Source organism: Bos grunniens, chromosome 25 (assembly GCF_055505025.1).
Source record: "Bos grunniens cultivar Pamir isolate PY7600 chromosome 25, Bosgru_T2T1.0, whole genome shotgun sequence".
In the NCBI taxonomy this organism is placed as follows: Eukaryota; Metazoa; Chordata; class Mammalia; order Artiodactyla; family Bovidae; genus Bos; species Bos grunniens.
The window spans coordinates 16,998,972-17,013,362 of record NC_141189.1 but is presented as its reverse complement, the minus strand read 5'-3'; the positions used below and the strand labels follow the sequence as shown (position 1 = coordinate 17,013,362).

At 55.0% G+C, this 14,391-nt stretch overlaps 1 protein-coding gene across 3 annotated transcripts in view; it reads left to right on the top strand.

Annotated features, from left to right (window-relative positions):
• SBK1 (SH3 domain binding kinase 1) overlaps positions 1-14,391 on the top strand; it is a 53,616-nt gene that overhangs the window by 26,762 nt on the left and 12,463 nt on the right. Inside the window, exons 1-2 of one of the 3 annotated variants that reach the window (XM_086375183.1) lie at positions 523-1,320; positions 2,186-2,417. The exons of 1 other annotated variant lie outside the window; for it this stretch is intronic. The gene's annotated coding sequence lies outside the window, so the exon portion shown is untranslated. Of the gene's footprint in view, positions 1-49; positions 1,321-2,185; positions 2,418-14,391 lie in introns of those variants that run through there. One more of the 3 variants, XM_086375181.1, reaches the window with a different exon arrangement.

Here is a 14,391-nt window from a genome sequence, read left to right as displayed (position 1 = left end):
TTAGTTTCTCTGAGGTCCTGCTCGGATGGATGGATGGATGGATGGACGGATTGATGAATTTATATCGGATTGCAGAGCTTAGATGTTTCCCTCCTTGAAAAAGACACAGGCTCCGCCCCACAAGAACAGACTGGGACAGTCTGAGACAGTCTGGTCCCGCAGGGGCCTGGAGGCTGGACCAGGTGACCCTCTCAGACTCCCCCGAGTCCTCTCTAACCTCATTCTCGCCCCCTTGTGGGCTCTGACCTAGAAAAGACGGGAATGAAGGAGAGAGCAGCAACCCACGGGCGTTAGGACCCAGCGCGGCCGGAAGGCGGGGTGGGGGCGCCGCGCGCCACTCCCTCCGCGCGGGGAAAATCTGCGCCCCGCGGCGCGCGGCAGGAGGGCGCGGCGGGAGGGCGAGCGCGCGCCGGGGTTAGTGCGCGTGCGCGAGGGCGCGCGCCAAGTGGGGCGGACAAAGGGGCGGGCGGTGGCGCGCGAGCCGGAGGGCGGAGCCGCGGGCTAGGCGGGCAGGTGCGCGCAGGCCGGAGGGCGGAGCCGCGATGCCGCGATGGAGCGCTGCCCGGGCGGGCGCCGGGGCCGGGGCCCGAGCACCGGGCGGAGCGCGAGCTGGAGCCGCAGCCGGAGCCCGGACCAGGCCGGGGTCCGGGACCGCAGGGCCGGGCTGCTCGTAGCGGCGGCGACGGAGCCCCCCAGCGGTTGAGGGGCTTCCTCCCAGCTCCTGCCGGTGGCCAGGACTCAGCAAGCCCCCGCAGCCGGGGAGCGCGGGGATCCCCCCCGACCACATCCAGGACCCAGAGACCTTTAGGAAAGCGAGTGGGCCCCCCAGATCCAACAGAGATCGACTCCCCACCCGGGGAAAACGGAGACTACCTCCGTATTCAGAAGACAGCGACCTCCCTGCGGTTCCGCGGACTCCCCCTCTTCAGTCTGGGCCCCCACAAGACCTAGAACGCAGTGACCCCCTGTCCGGGATTGTGGGGACCCCTTCTCAAGATCCTGGCCATTACAACTCCACACCTCAAGACACGAAGATCCAGCTCAGAACGCCCCTAGATCAGGGGTCTTAGATCCCCCGATTCCGGCGCACAGAAACCCCAAATCTAGGGACCCGAGGACAGCAAGAGCTATCCCTCACCAGCAAGAGGCTTCGGAGACCCCCACTGAAAGCTCCAGGACCGGGGCGACTGAGCCCCTCGCGGCCCCTTTCTCATCCCGGCCCATGATCGTGGCGCCCTGAGCCCCCCGGGCCGGGCTGACGACGGAAACCGAGACGGCGCCCAGGCCCCCTGCCGCGGCGTCCCCGCGGCCCCAGCTCAGGTAAGCCGGGCCCAGGTGAGGGGCAGCAGGTGAGTGGCCGCCGAGGTCCCTAGCCCTGCAGGTGGGGAAGGAAGTATGGGGTGCGCACGGCCCCCTCCCCAGCGTCGCCATGGAGCCGAGGCTGAAGGACGTCTCTTTGTGTCTCGCTTGGAGGAGCCGCCCCCTCCTCCTCTCCCTTCCCCCACCCCCCACCCTAGCCCTGGGGTTCGGGCACAGCTCCCCAGACCGCGGGGGAGTGGTGGCAGAGACCCTTCGGCCGCGAAGAAGCGAGAAGAGGGTGGGGAGTCCACCCCCAAAATCGCGAGCCTGGAGCTGTTGGGACCCTTGGTCCTTGGAGGATATACACCCCTCCCCCCAAGGCCAGGCTGAGTTCTCAAGTGAAGTCCTCTCCTGGGAAGAGAAGATTTGGGGTGTCCACAGGTGAGGGGGCCTGCAGTGGGTGGCCCTAGGGTGATGGCTGGGGCTTTGGGTGTGTGTCTTTGTCTGTGAAAGTCAAGGAAGGGGTGTGTTTGAGAGAATGAATGGGATTCCCTTCTTTTCTCTATGATCCCATTGCACGCCCCCCCACCCAAACTACAGGGGACCTTGGGGGATCTTCACCCAGGCCATACTTTGTGCTCCCTGCAGGACAAGGAAGGGGGAACAAGCCCTTTCTAAAGTGAGGCTCTGGTTTCTGGGGAGGGGAGGAAGTCTGGATCAAGGAGCCATTTCAGGTCAGGGCACCTTTCTGTCCCCATTTGCCCCAGGGGCAGCAAAGCCAAGGCTCTCCCTTGTCCTCCTGACCTCCGGGACACCCAGGGCCAAACCTCAGGTGGGGTCAGTGTGTCCTGGACAACCAAGGAACCACTCTAGGTTCCGGCTTCAGCTTTACAGGTGGTGTACAAAGCAGTATCCCCGCCCGGCCATCAGTGCGGTCCTGAACCCCAGCCCCTGCAGCTCATGGGAGGATGAGAGGCCCGGGGGATGTTTTATCCTGGAATTCTGGATCAGAGGTCCTGAGAAGGGACGGGACCGTGCAAGGGAACACATGGAGCCACTGGGGTTTCTGCCAGCCTCCTCTCTCAGCCCTCTGCAGGCGAGCAGTGATGCTGAAGAAGGTACGACTCTGGGTACAGGTAGCCTCACCAGGAGTTCCTTTGTTCACTGGTTCATTCAACAAACGTTTTAGCTAGTGTCTGTGAGGTACCAGGTACTGGAGTCAAGGTCCTTTTTCCCACTTCATCCCCTTTCCTGATCTTTCCTGTTCATCACGTCTCTGGGCTGTTCTCAATTTGCCCGTACTTGGTTGGACCAGTTGAGGTGGGTCTGGTCAGTTCTGATCCCACACCTGAAGCATCTGAGCCTGGGTAGCAGATTCCTCTTCTCCCCGCTTCCCAGTACCAAGTGCCCCACCCCTACGTGCTACTGGTGTTGACTTAAGGGGTGGGATGTGGCCAGCAGGAGAAGAGGCTTGGGGGCTCCAGGTCAGACCCCTGGCGGCCCCGCCTTCAAATTCAAGGACAATTGAGACAGCCCCCCGCCTCAGCTCAGGCTGTGGGGGAGCTGATTGCCCTGAAGACTGGGTGACCTTGGGCAAGCATGTGGCATCTCCCAGAGAGAACGACAGCAAGGCACTCACTCTGCAGCAGGCAGGGTGGATGTGGCTCACACCTGGGCCCGCAGAAGTATCCAGGTGTGCCCTCTCCATCTCTAAAGGAGCTCCTCTTCCCTCACCGGGTTCCCAAGAGCCCAGGGCCTTGTCAGACAACCCACCGGCAAAGAGTGGAGTCGGCGGCTAAATGAGTGGAGATTTGAGTCACTGTGACTAGGGAAAACCACCAAGAGACCAGAGGGAGACAGAGAGTAAGCTTTCCCAGCCAGGCTCACCTGCGATGGCTCCCCATTGAGTCTGGAATGAGCGCCATCAGAGCCCTTTGCAGTGTGACCTGAAACCACCTCCCAAGCATCACCTCCTGTTCATTCCTCACTCTCCATCCTCTACTTCTGGCTCATCTCTGTCCCCCAGCTCCTTCCTTCCACCGTGTGTTGTTCCCCCAACCTGAAAAGCCCCACTGCAGGATGGCTCACGGGCAGTTCTCTGTCTCCACCCTCCCCTTTTGCTCTGACCTGGGCTGGCACAGAACGGAGAGCAGAGCTGGGCTGGGCGATGGTTGGTGGCTGTGAGAGTGTATCTCCACCTCGAGACTCCGAGCTCCAGGAGACAGGACCAGGTCTGTCCCCAACTCCCCGCAGCATCGGCTTTGCCTACCCCAGAGCCCAGCATATTGTACAGCACATGTTGTCAAACACAACTTCTCGACACATTTTGTTGATCCAAACAGTGTTTTTCTCCTGTTTGTTGCCAATGTTAAACAAACATGCAGTGTCACATACAAATATTGATTTGGGGGTCCTCTTGAAAAATGCTGTGACAAGCCGAGACCAGAGCTGAAGAATGACGACCTCCTTTAGATGAGCTGTCATCATCTAGCTGGCCCCAGGCCCCACCTGGCCTGTTCACTCATTTACATGACCTGCTGGGCCCTCTTGTAGCATCTAGCTTTGCAGGCCTAACGTAGAGGCCAGAAAATGTTTGCTCAGCGGGTGACCTTTGTCTCTGTATATCTGTGCACTCAGGTCTTCCCTGGCACCCGCGTGGCCAGGTTAGAACAACCACAGAGCAGCAGCTCTCCAAGGTCTTTTAGGCCAAGAGATGAAGTGAGCCTGAATTCCTCCATTAGCCAGAAGCATCTCCACCCTGGTCTCACTTTACACTCTGGGCCCCATCTTATGCCCCTTCCTCTCTTCTAGAAGGATTCAGCCAGCAAAATCCTGTTGTAACTGTCCCACATGCCCCAAGAGCAAAAGTCCCAGGTTCTAGACCAAGGTCTTGCTGAGGCCTCGTGGGGGAGGACTGCACTCCGGGCCTCAGTTTCCCCATGTGTCAGGGAGGAATTAGACTAGAAGTTCTGTCAGCTGTAATCTTCCTCCTTGTTCTAACACTCTAGGACTGAATCCAAAGTGCTCTAAGTTTTGGTCAGGCAGGAGAGGTCGGGCGGGGGGTGGGGGGGGGATCATGCCAAAGTCATGCAAAAATATTAACCTACCCTAAACATTGAGGAAACCAAGGGGTGATACTAAGTAGCTGCACAGGGTGTGCCGTCTTCCTGGATGAAGGTCAACAGCATCCTGAGGCCAAAGGAATCAGCGGAGCTCTGTAGTTGAGCTCTGGACTTCTGGGGTTTGAATCGCCGCTGTGTGACCTCAGGCAAGTCACTTAACCTCTCTGAGCTTCATTTTACTTATGTGGAAAACAAGGATACTACCTACCTCAGGGTCAGCAGGGGGATTAAGTGAGCTAAAGCATGAAAAGGGCCTTGGACAGGATCTGCCAGGTGGCATTACCGCCAAGGGTTACTCATCCACTTGCCAATGCTCTTTCCAATAGGAGCCAGTCGTGCTCAGAAACTGTTCTTGATTTTCCTATTGGGGAAGCCAGAGGGCTTTTGGTACTCACCTCAGGAAAGGGGAGGTGGGTGTTTGAGCAGTTCTGTGTGGTGCTTAATGACATGCCCCTGCTACGGGTAGAGGTAGGGTGAGAGTCAAGTGTGAGGGGTGGGATCTATGTTAGCTGTAGCTGAGGTCCTCTTCCTGACCAGAGCCGCTTTCCAGGTGAGGTACTTGCCAGGCTTGTGTCCCCAGACTTCCTGTCCAGGCAGATGGGCCTCTGGCCAGAGCCAGACCAGCATTTCCAACAGATGTGTTCTGCTCCAGGCTTCCCCCTCCCTCCCCGACTTCCTTAGTCCCCCTTCCGGTCTCAGAAAGCTGTGGCATAAAGCCTGGTGGGGCCCTAAGAGCACCTCTCCTCTCCTGTCCTTCTTCTCCCTATCCTCCCCTCCCCCCACCATATAGCTTGGCCACAGCCTGAGAGGGGACAGGTCTAGACTCCCAGCTCGGCCCCCATTCGGGGAGCCATGTAATATCAGGGTTCAGGGAAGCATTTTTTAGTGTCAAGTGTCCCACGCCGGTCTCTGGACATCCCCTCTCCCATAGAAAGGAGAAACAGCACCTCATTAACCCAGTGTGGGGATTTGAGCCCAGCCCGGTGAACTCCCAAAGGTTCATGTGAAACTAACATCAGACCTGCCTCCACCCCTCTCCGGCTGTGTGACCTTGGATGAGGCAGTTTCCTCCATCCTCAGTTTCTTCTGATGAAGAATGGGAATAGTACCAGCTCCTTCCTAGTGTGGGGAGCACTTTTAGTGGTGCCTGCTACTTAAGTGTTTGCTTATGACTTCTGCCACCAGCTGCAGGGTCCGCGATGAGTGGGTCCAGCCACTGTGACTCCCTTCCTTGTGGCCTTAGCCAGTCCTGGGAGAGGCAGAGAATGTTCCAGCTGCCTCTGCGTGTTTTGATGACCCTGAGGGGCAGGGATGGGGACTGGATAGTGGACAGGATAGAGCCTCCTCCTGGTGAGGCCCTGTAGAGGCTGTACTGATCCCCACCTCAGGATAGCTCCTCATCTGATGGGCCCGCAACATAGCAAGAAGGCGTCTTTTTCTCTCGAATTGGGGGCCCACAGTCCTAAGGCAGATCAGATCATCCCACCCTGAGAGCTCAGGTACCTGCCAGCCCAGATCCTACGTGTCTCCAGGAAGTGCAGTGGGACCCGCAGTTAACAGGGGTTAGTGGCCAAAAGCACAACTTCTCGACCCGCTGTGTGACCCTGGGCAAGGTGCTTAGCCTCTCTGTGCCTCAGATCCCTCAGCTACAAAAAAAGGGGACGAGACTAGTCCCTGACTTGTAGCGTCATAGTGAAGATTCAGTGATGAAGGTGTGTAAAGCGCTGTGAATGGCACCAAGTACCCTCTATGCTTTGCTGTTAATATCAGCCCCCTGAAGCCCTGAACAGAAAGGGAATGTTAGCCCCATTTTACAGGTGAAATAAAAGGGGGGGTTGGGGTAAAGATCTTTACTCAAGCGTCCATATCTAGGATTCAGAGAGGATTCTATCCATCCTTCCATCATTCACACACAGCGCACAGGGCATGGCCAGACAGAAGGAACCAGCAGAAGCTACTTGGGCTCTGGCCGTGCTCCTGGACACACTGCCCTCACACCTCACTTGGGGCCACAGCTGCTGAGAGCTGCAGCACCGAGGAATCTTCGAAGGAGGTCTGAAAGGCTCCCCACTCCTTCCTCTCTCGGCCCCTCCAAGGACAGTGGTGGGATGCTGCTGGCCTGAAGGGGTCTCTGAGTGCAGTCGGGTCAGGTTCCTGCTGTCTCTTGGCCTCTTGGGGCCTGGCGCATGGTCTGGCTTCAGGAAAGTTTTGCTCCGGTCCAGAGACTGGCATGCATCTTACTCGGAGTGAAAGGCAGGTCCTCACTGCAGCCTCTGAGGCCCTGTCCACTGTCCCCCACCCCTTACCTCTACCCTCCCCCCTGGCCCTTGTCCCTTGCCGCCTGCTTCAAGCCCTGCCGGCCTCCTCACGGTTCCCTGAACACACCAAGCACAGCACGTGCCTCTGCCAGGAGGACTCTTCCCCTACAAGATCCACAGTCTCCACAGGACTTGCCTGGGTGTCCAGTGGCTAAGATTCCAAGCTTCCAGTGCAGGGGGCCCGGGTTCGATCCCTGGTCAGGGAACTAGATCCTGCAGGCTGCAGCTAAAGACCCTATGTGCTACAGCTAAGACCCAGTGCAGCCAAATAAATAAATATTAGAAAGAAAAAAGACTCCCAGGCCCACAGTTCTCCACGTGCTTACAACCTTCTCAGTAGGGCCTTTCCTGACCCCCTCGTCCCCTGTCCTTCTACAGTTCCATTCCCCACCCCCAGCATTTCCTTGCCTCTCCCTGCTTTGTTCTTTCATTTAGAACATTGCACTATCTGACTTCCGTCTCTTACTTAACCTTTATCATTGTCTGTCCCCAAATGAGAATGTAAGGTCCTTGAAGACAGGGCTGTTCGTTTGGTTCATGAATGTATTCCAGCTCCAAGCACATAGTAGGTGCTCAGCAAACATCTACTGAATGTTCTGGAGCCAGGCAGAGCTCTGTAAGCCATGCCCTAACTGCGTGCCACTGGACACGTCACTTAGTTGCCCCTTCTCTGAGTCTCAAGTCTCCTGCGCAGTGAGGGATATAATGGGAACAGCAGGAGCAGCTTCTCCTAAAATGGTTGTGAAGTATGAATGAGTCAATATGTCTAAAGTACTTTAGGTGGTTCATAAATGTCAGCTATTATTAATAACACTTTAACCCAGACCACTATTAACCCTATTTCCTGACAAGGAAATGGAAGCTCAGAGAAAGCAAGTGACTTACCCAAGTGACTTCATGGCAGGGTGTGGTGGTGACCTGGTTCCACCCAGAGGGGACCGAATCTGGGCTCCAGGTTCCCAAGCTAGGCTGCATCTCCCCTTCCATCCCTCGCTAGGGGTCAGGGCAGGGGGGCACAGAGAGGGCGGAGGAAGGGCTCAGCTCTTCAGGGAGCCTCTTGCTCACCCACCCAGCGACCGCCCCCTTCCACTGGTGGCCGATCAGCCAAGGACCCTGAGGGCCAGGCTGCCCGTGTCACCCAGCAACAAGGCTCATGCCTCCTCCCGCACCCATGGGGGCTGCCACAGGTAGGTTGGGAACAAGGAGGCCCAGGGCTCCCACCTCCCCTCAGGGCCTGGCTAGAGTGCCTATCCCAGCTCTGGGCACCAGCTGCAGGCAGGCGTAGCACAGACTATTAATAACCACCAAGGCTGTGCCCTGGGGAAGGGGCAGACCGCGCCAGCTGGGCGGGAGGCTGAGGCAGAGGCTGGAGCCAGAAGCAGAACCTGGCAGCACAGGGAACCCCAGGCCGCCCCTGGTGGGGAGGGCAGCGGGAAGCAGGTTGTTGGCAGCTCCTGCCGCTTGATCTCGGGTCAGTCTCGGCTCTCCCTCTCAGTCTCCTCACCTGGGAAATGTGGGGATGGGCTACGTGATCTCCAAGGTCCCTCCTGGCTCAGGCAGGTCTGGGGGGTGAGATTTAGTAGAGCCAGCATGGCCCCCATGTCCAGCCTAGAAAACCAAGACACTCAAGATGGTACAGCGTCTTCAGGGTCCAGGATGGAACCAAGGTCTCAGTCCCCTCTGTGCAGCAAATTCTTACCAAGCATCTGCTCTGTGCCAAGCACTGTAGGAAGTGCCCCTTTAATTCTCACAGAAGCCCATCATGTTAAATGGGCGTTCTCATCCCATTTTACTGATGGACAAACTGAGGCTTAGTTAGGCTTAGGCAGGGGATACAGCCAGAATATGCACCATGAGGGGAAGATGAAAAGATCTGAGAATATTATCCTCTTCCTCTTGAGCCGGAACAGAATGTTTGGTGGAGTCTATTTGTGTCAAAGGACCAAGGAGAGGGAGAGGACTTCCCTGGCCTCTCTTACGGGCTTCTCGGGGCCCTGACATTGTATGCAGAAGTGTATAGGTGGTGGCTGGGGACATTTTTCAGGGTAAAGAGAACTGAGACTTTGGTGACCCATGAAGGAACATGAAATAGCTCATTTCATAGATTGGAAACTTGTGCAGAGCAGGGTCTGGGGGCGGGGCTGCACAAGGTTCCCTGGGCATGAGCAGCAAAGGCTGGAGCTTTCCCAGGCAATTCACACTTCTCTTTTTGGGGTGAGAGGACCCAGCTCTGGACCGCCCCCCACCCCACTCACTTGCAGTGGATGGGAGAGCCCACGTGTGAACTGATTTCTGCCCTGGGGTAAAAACCAGGAGGGTCAGGGATACCCTTCTGAGAAGGTGTTAAGTGGCAGAAAACCAGACTGGGGCACTGGCTGTGGGGGTGGAGGGGGGAGGGCTCCCCTCGGAGGTGAGTGTCAGGGGGGTTCCCAGCTCCCCCCGCTTCCTGAGCCTGGGCCAGCTCCATGTGGTGATTCAGGGCAACCAAGCTGGGCCACTCTTCCCCCCAGGCCCCTCTCTGGGGACACCCACCCCAGAGTGCTGAGCCTGGATGAGTGGGTACCATCTCCCCTCACACTCTCCTTTGGGATTGTCTGCCCCCCTAACCATGCCTGGTTCCTTATATCCCCCTAGATCCAACAGGACTGTACCCAGTGAAAATTTAATTCTCACCCTGCCCCTGGTCATTCAGTTCCCACTTCTTTCCCCAGACATTCATTCATTCATTCACCAATATTTATTAAGTTTTCTACTATGTGCCAAGCACTGTGCTAGCTGGGGATACAGCAGTGAATGAGACCAGCCTGACAGAGTCCCTGCCCTCCTGATGCTTACATTCTCGTGGGGAAGAGAGACATCCACAAAAGACGTTATGTTAGACAGGGCTATGCTCTGCTGGGGGAGAAAGTAAAACAGGAAAAGGGGAGTGTGGTTGGATAGCACTAGTTGAGAAGGTGCTGTTGGAACAGAACTTGGAGGAAATGAGCCACGTGGATGTCTGGGGGCAAAGGAACAGCTCCCGGCTGGGGAGCTGGCGTGTTCAGGGAACAGCAGGGAGACCAGTGTGTCTGGAGCAGCAGGAGGGATGAGACAGGTCAGAGGGGTAAATCAAGGGCTGTTGTAAGGACTTGGACTGAGATGGGAGCCCCTGGAGGGTGATGAGCTGGGGAGTAGTGTGGTCTGATTGGGGTTTGATGGGCTTCCTGGCTGCTGTGTCAAGGAGAGGTTGAGGGGGGTAGGGAGCAGCAGCTGAGCCCTGATGATGGCTCAGAACAGTGGGAGTGAGTGCTGAGGATGGTCAATGAAGACACCTTCATTGGTGTCTGGTTGCATCCAGAGTTACTTTATGCAAATGCAAGCAAATAAGAAACTCATTCCTGTTTCCCCCCCTCACTTCAAAATAATGTACTAAACAAAGTGATGTGGCGGCCCAGAGACAGCCAGGAAGCTGGTGGCAGCTGCTGTGTCCCACAGCCCTCTCCTGATGACTGGGGTGGGCCAGTGGCACAGCCCCCTGAGGGACTTCAGGCTCTGTATAGAAATCCCGGATGCACTCATCCTTTAACCTGTCAACCCACTTCGATCCTACAGACACACCTGCACACTGCCACAGGACTTATGTACAAGGCTGCTCATTGTTCGTGGCAGCAAAAGGTTGAATGTACACAGTCAGCATCTATCAGTTGGTTAAATAAACGGCAGTGTCTATATCCATGGGCTTCCCAGGTGAATCAATGGTAAAAAAATCCACCTGCAATGCAGGAGATGTGGGTTTGATCCCTGGGTCGGGGAGATCCCCTGGAGAAGGAAATGGCTACCCACTTCAATATTCTGGCCTAGGAAATCTTGTGGACAGAGGAGCCTGGCAGGCTACAGTCAATGGGGTCACATTAGATTGGACATGACTTAGCAACTAAACAACAACCTAAATCCAGACATACCTTTTCATGCCCTGGGAGCCTTGGTCTGTCAGCAGTTCCTCTGTCCTGCAGTCCAGCCTCCTTGGACCTCCCCTAGCCTTGCATTTAATGCCAGCCAGCCCGGGTGCTGTCCACACCTGTGGTGCTGAAGCTAATGGAGCTGGAGGGAGGTCTGGGCTGCAAACCAGAGACCAAAGATAGGAAAAGGGAGACAGAGCAGGAAGCATTCAAGGTTCAATTCCCAGCTCTGCCTCTTACCAGCTAGGTGACCTTGGGCAAATTGCTTAACCCCTGTGAGCCTCAGGATCCTTATTTGTAAAATGGGGTTGCTGTGAAGATTGCATGGCAGCAGCAATGTAAAGCATTGGCAATTGAGAATATAAATAGTCCTTTTGACTATTAATGTATCATTTTAGAGACTGTAATGCATAGTGGAGAAGCATCTGGACACTGCAGTGATAATGCCTAGATTGGAATCCTGGCCCCGCCACTTACAGGATGGATGGTCTTGATCAAGTGACATGACTTGCTCTATCCCTCAGTTTCCTTGTCTGTAAACTGGAGTGAATAGTAGAGTAGATGAGTTCATTTACAGGAGGGACTTGGCACACGACAGGGGTTCCTTAAGTGTTAGTTGTTGCTGTCAACTTCCTGTCCATTGTATTCAGCATTCTGATCGTGAATACACCCCAGCCTCTCTGTTCGCAGTGACCACTGTCACTCACCACCACTACGATCTCTGCTGTGTTTGGGGCTGGGAGCTGTTACAGGGAGATACACCTTGTCCCGCAGACGCCCTGGCTTCTAGTCCAGCCCTGCCACTGACTCTCTGTGATTTTTGAGCAAATTGTTGTTCCCTTCTGGCCATCAGTCTCTGCACCTGTAAAACGGGGCTAATGATATCTCATGCAGACCCTTGGGAAAATAGCTATGTGCCTGCAGGGTCACATTCAGGAAAGCCAAGATATAAAAAGTTACAGCTTCCCAAACACGTAAAGAATTATTCACCCGGCATTTGTCACACCCTGGCTAAGAGCTAGGAATAGCAAGATGATTAAGGCATGGGGCTTGCTTTCAAGGAGCTCTTGGGTTTCTTGCTAGATTGTCAATCCTCTTCAAGGCCCATTCGGGTGTCACCTCCTCCAGGAAGGCACCCTGATCCCCACTGCCAGTGTCCTTCTTAGAAATGGCAGAGCACTGATCATGGCCTTCCTGGCCTCATGATTATCTGAGTCCTTCTTTGGTTTGCCTCCTTGATTTGTAGGCTGATACCCTCTATCTAATCTGCACACCCAGTGCCAGTACCCAGCACAGTGCCTAGGCTTGAATAGATATGCTTGTCTGGAGGCTTTAGGCTGTGAGCTACGTAAATTCAACTCAAATTGGCTTAAGCCAAAAGGAAATGTATTGATTCAGGAAACAAACTTTCAGGAGTATGACTGACTTTAGGCATATCTGGAGCCAGATGCTCAGAGTCATCAGAAACCTCTCCATCTTTCAGCGCTGCTTATCTCTTTGTTGCTTCTTTCTCGGGCTACCCTCATGCTGGCCAAGCCCAGCAGCTCCAGGCCTGTGTTCTCCAGCTTTGTAGGCCAGGGGTCAGAGGTATCTCTTTTCTTATAACTTAAGCAAGAGTCCTAAAGTGAGATCTCAGTGGGTCACCTTGGATCACATGTTCATCTTAGAACCAGCCAGAGTGACCTCGCAGATGGGATGCATCCCCTGGTTGACTGGCCCTGGATCAGGTCTGCGCTGAGAGTCAGGGTGGGGACAGCCCTACTGAACCAGTGGACTGAAGGAGGGAACCATTCCCCAGAGAAAGGGAAAGTGATGCTGAACAGGAGGCAACACTATAGGCCAATACAAGAAACCACCAAAAATGCGAACAAGGCAAGGATCAGGTCAACTCTGGCCTTGAGACAATTTATCTGACCCCACAGGTGTGGAGGACTAGAGGGGAGATACCTGGAGACAGGCTAGGGGAGAATGTGGGATGCAGAGAGCTGGCTCAGCCACACAGGCTGAAGGAATGAAGTGACAACCTCTCGCTTGTGTTATTGTTGTTTAGACACTAAGCCTGGGCTGTAGCCTGCCAGACTCCTCTTTCTATGGGGTCTTCCAGGCAAGAATACTGGAGTGGGTTGCCATTTCCTTCTCCAGGGGCCTTCCCGACCCAGGGATCAAACCCGTGTCACCTGCATTGGCAGGCAGGTTCTTTACCACTGAGCCACCAGGGAAGCCCAGCCTCTCATTTGACACAGAAGCAAAGTGAAGCAAGTGAGAGAGGCCAGCTTCCATCCCTATTCATTATCTGAAATTCCACATTGTGGCTGCTTTTTCTTGGGAACTTTTAATGATACTGCAGATGCAAAGAGGGGACCCCTCCCCCAAGGCACAATTACTGTTTGATGGCATGCTTCCAGGCCAGGGCTTTGTAAGGACACCCTTGGGGTTTGCCTGTGCAAAGGGCAGAGCATGGGTCCAGAGACCTGAGGGAAGGGGCCCCGGCATGGGGACTGAGAATCTTAGAATCCCAGAGTGACAGTAAGAGAGGGCTGGCTGACTCGGTCCAATCTCACCCCCCACCGATTCCCCCCAACAGATGGGCTTCCAGTATCTGCTTCTCTGCTCCCAGCGACGAAGAACGCACTTCCTCCCTGCTGTGAGACTGTGAGACTGTGAGAACTGTCTCGTTTTTGAGTTGCTGTCTGCCTACAGGAGCCTCGCAGGACACAGCGCATGAAAGCATGCGATCTAAAACCTCATAGCCTAAGTTCAAATCCCACTCTGCCGTTTATTAGCTCTGGGACAAGTTACTCAACCCGTCTGTGCCTCAGTATCCCTTTCTGTAAAATGGGGAGAAGAGTAGTAGCGCCCACCTCCCAGACTTGTTGGGATTAAATGATTTAATCCACTGTTTGCATACCAGCTGGCAAACAGTCAACACTCGGTAAATATTTGCTGGGGTGATTATTCTCCCACAAGACAGGAGAAGAGCAGATTCCCTTACCTTCACAGACTGGTCACCCTCCACCTAACTCAGTAACTGAATTCTTGTCACTCGGTTGCCAGTGTTACCACCATCCAGGTTCCCTTCTCTGGCCACATCCCAGGAGTCCAAACACTGAGGTTCAAATCTCAGCTCTTTTGCTTACCTGCAGCATAACCCTTGAATCAGGGTGATGTCGGCTGCTCTAACAACTAAATCTCACATACATCAGCAGCCTAACAGGACAGCATTTTACTTCCAGCTCACAAAATACCAGAGTGGGTAAGACTGGTCAGCAGCAGGCCTCTGACACCTGGGGACCCAGGTTCCTCCCATCTTTAGTTCCACCACCATCTTTTAGAGTCTTAGGGTCCTCTGCATCAAGCCACAGAAGAAGAGAGACACCTTAACCACTCTTAAAAGCCCCAGCCTAGAACTGACACCTCGTTTCTGTTCACATGCCACTGGGGAAAACCCGCCACAGGTGTCCACACCTGGATGCAAGGGAGGGGAGGGATGTAGTTCCCTGTTGACCACCACCCTGCAGAACAGCTGTGTGTCACAGAAGAGGGAACACAAAGCTCTGACAGGCGGTTGGCCATCTTTGTCATAACCACAATAAGTCATCAACCTCTTGGGCCTCTACTCTTCATCCGTGAGGTGAATCACTTGATGGAGGCAGCAGTTGCACAGCTCTGTACATTTCCCTAAATCACTGGATTGTACACTTGCTACGGGGGAGT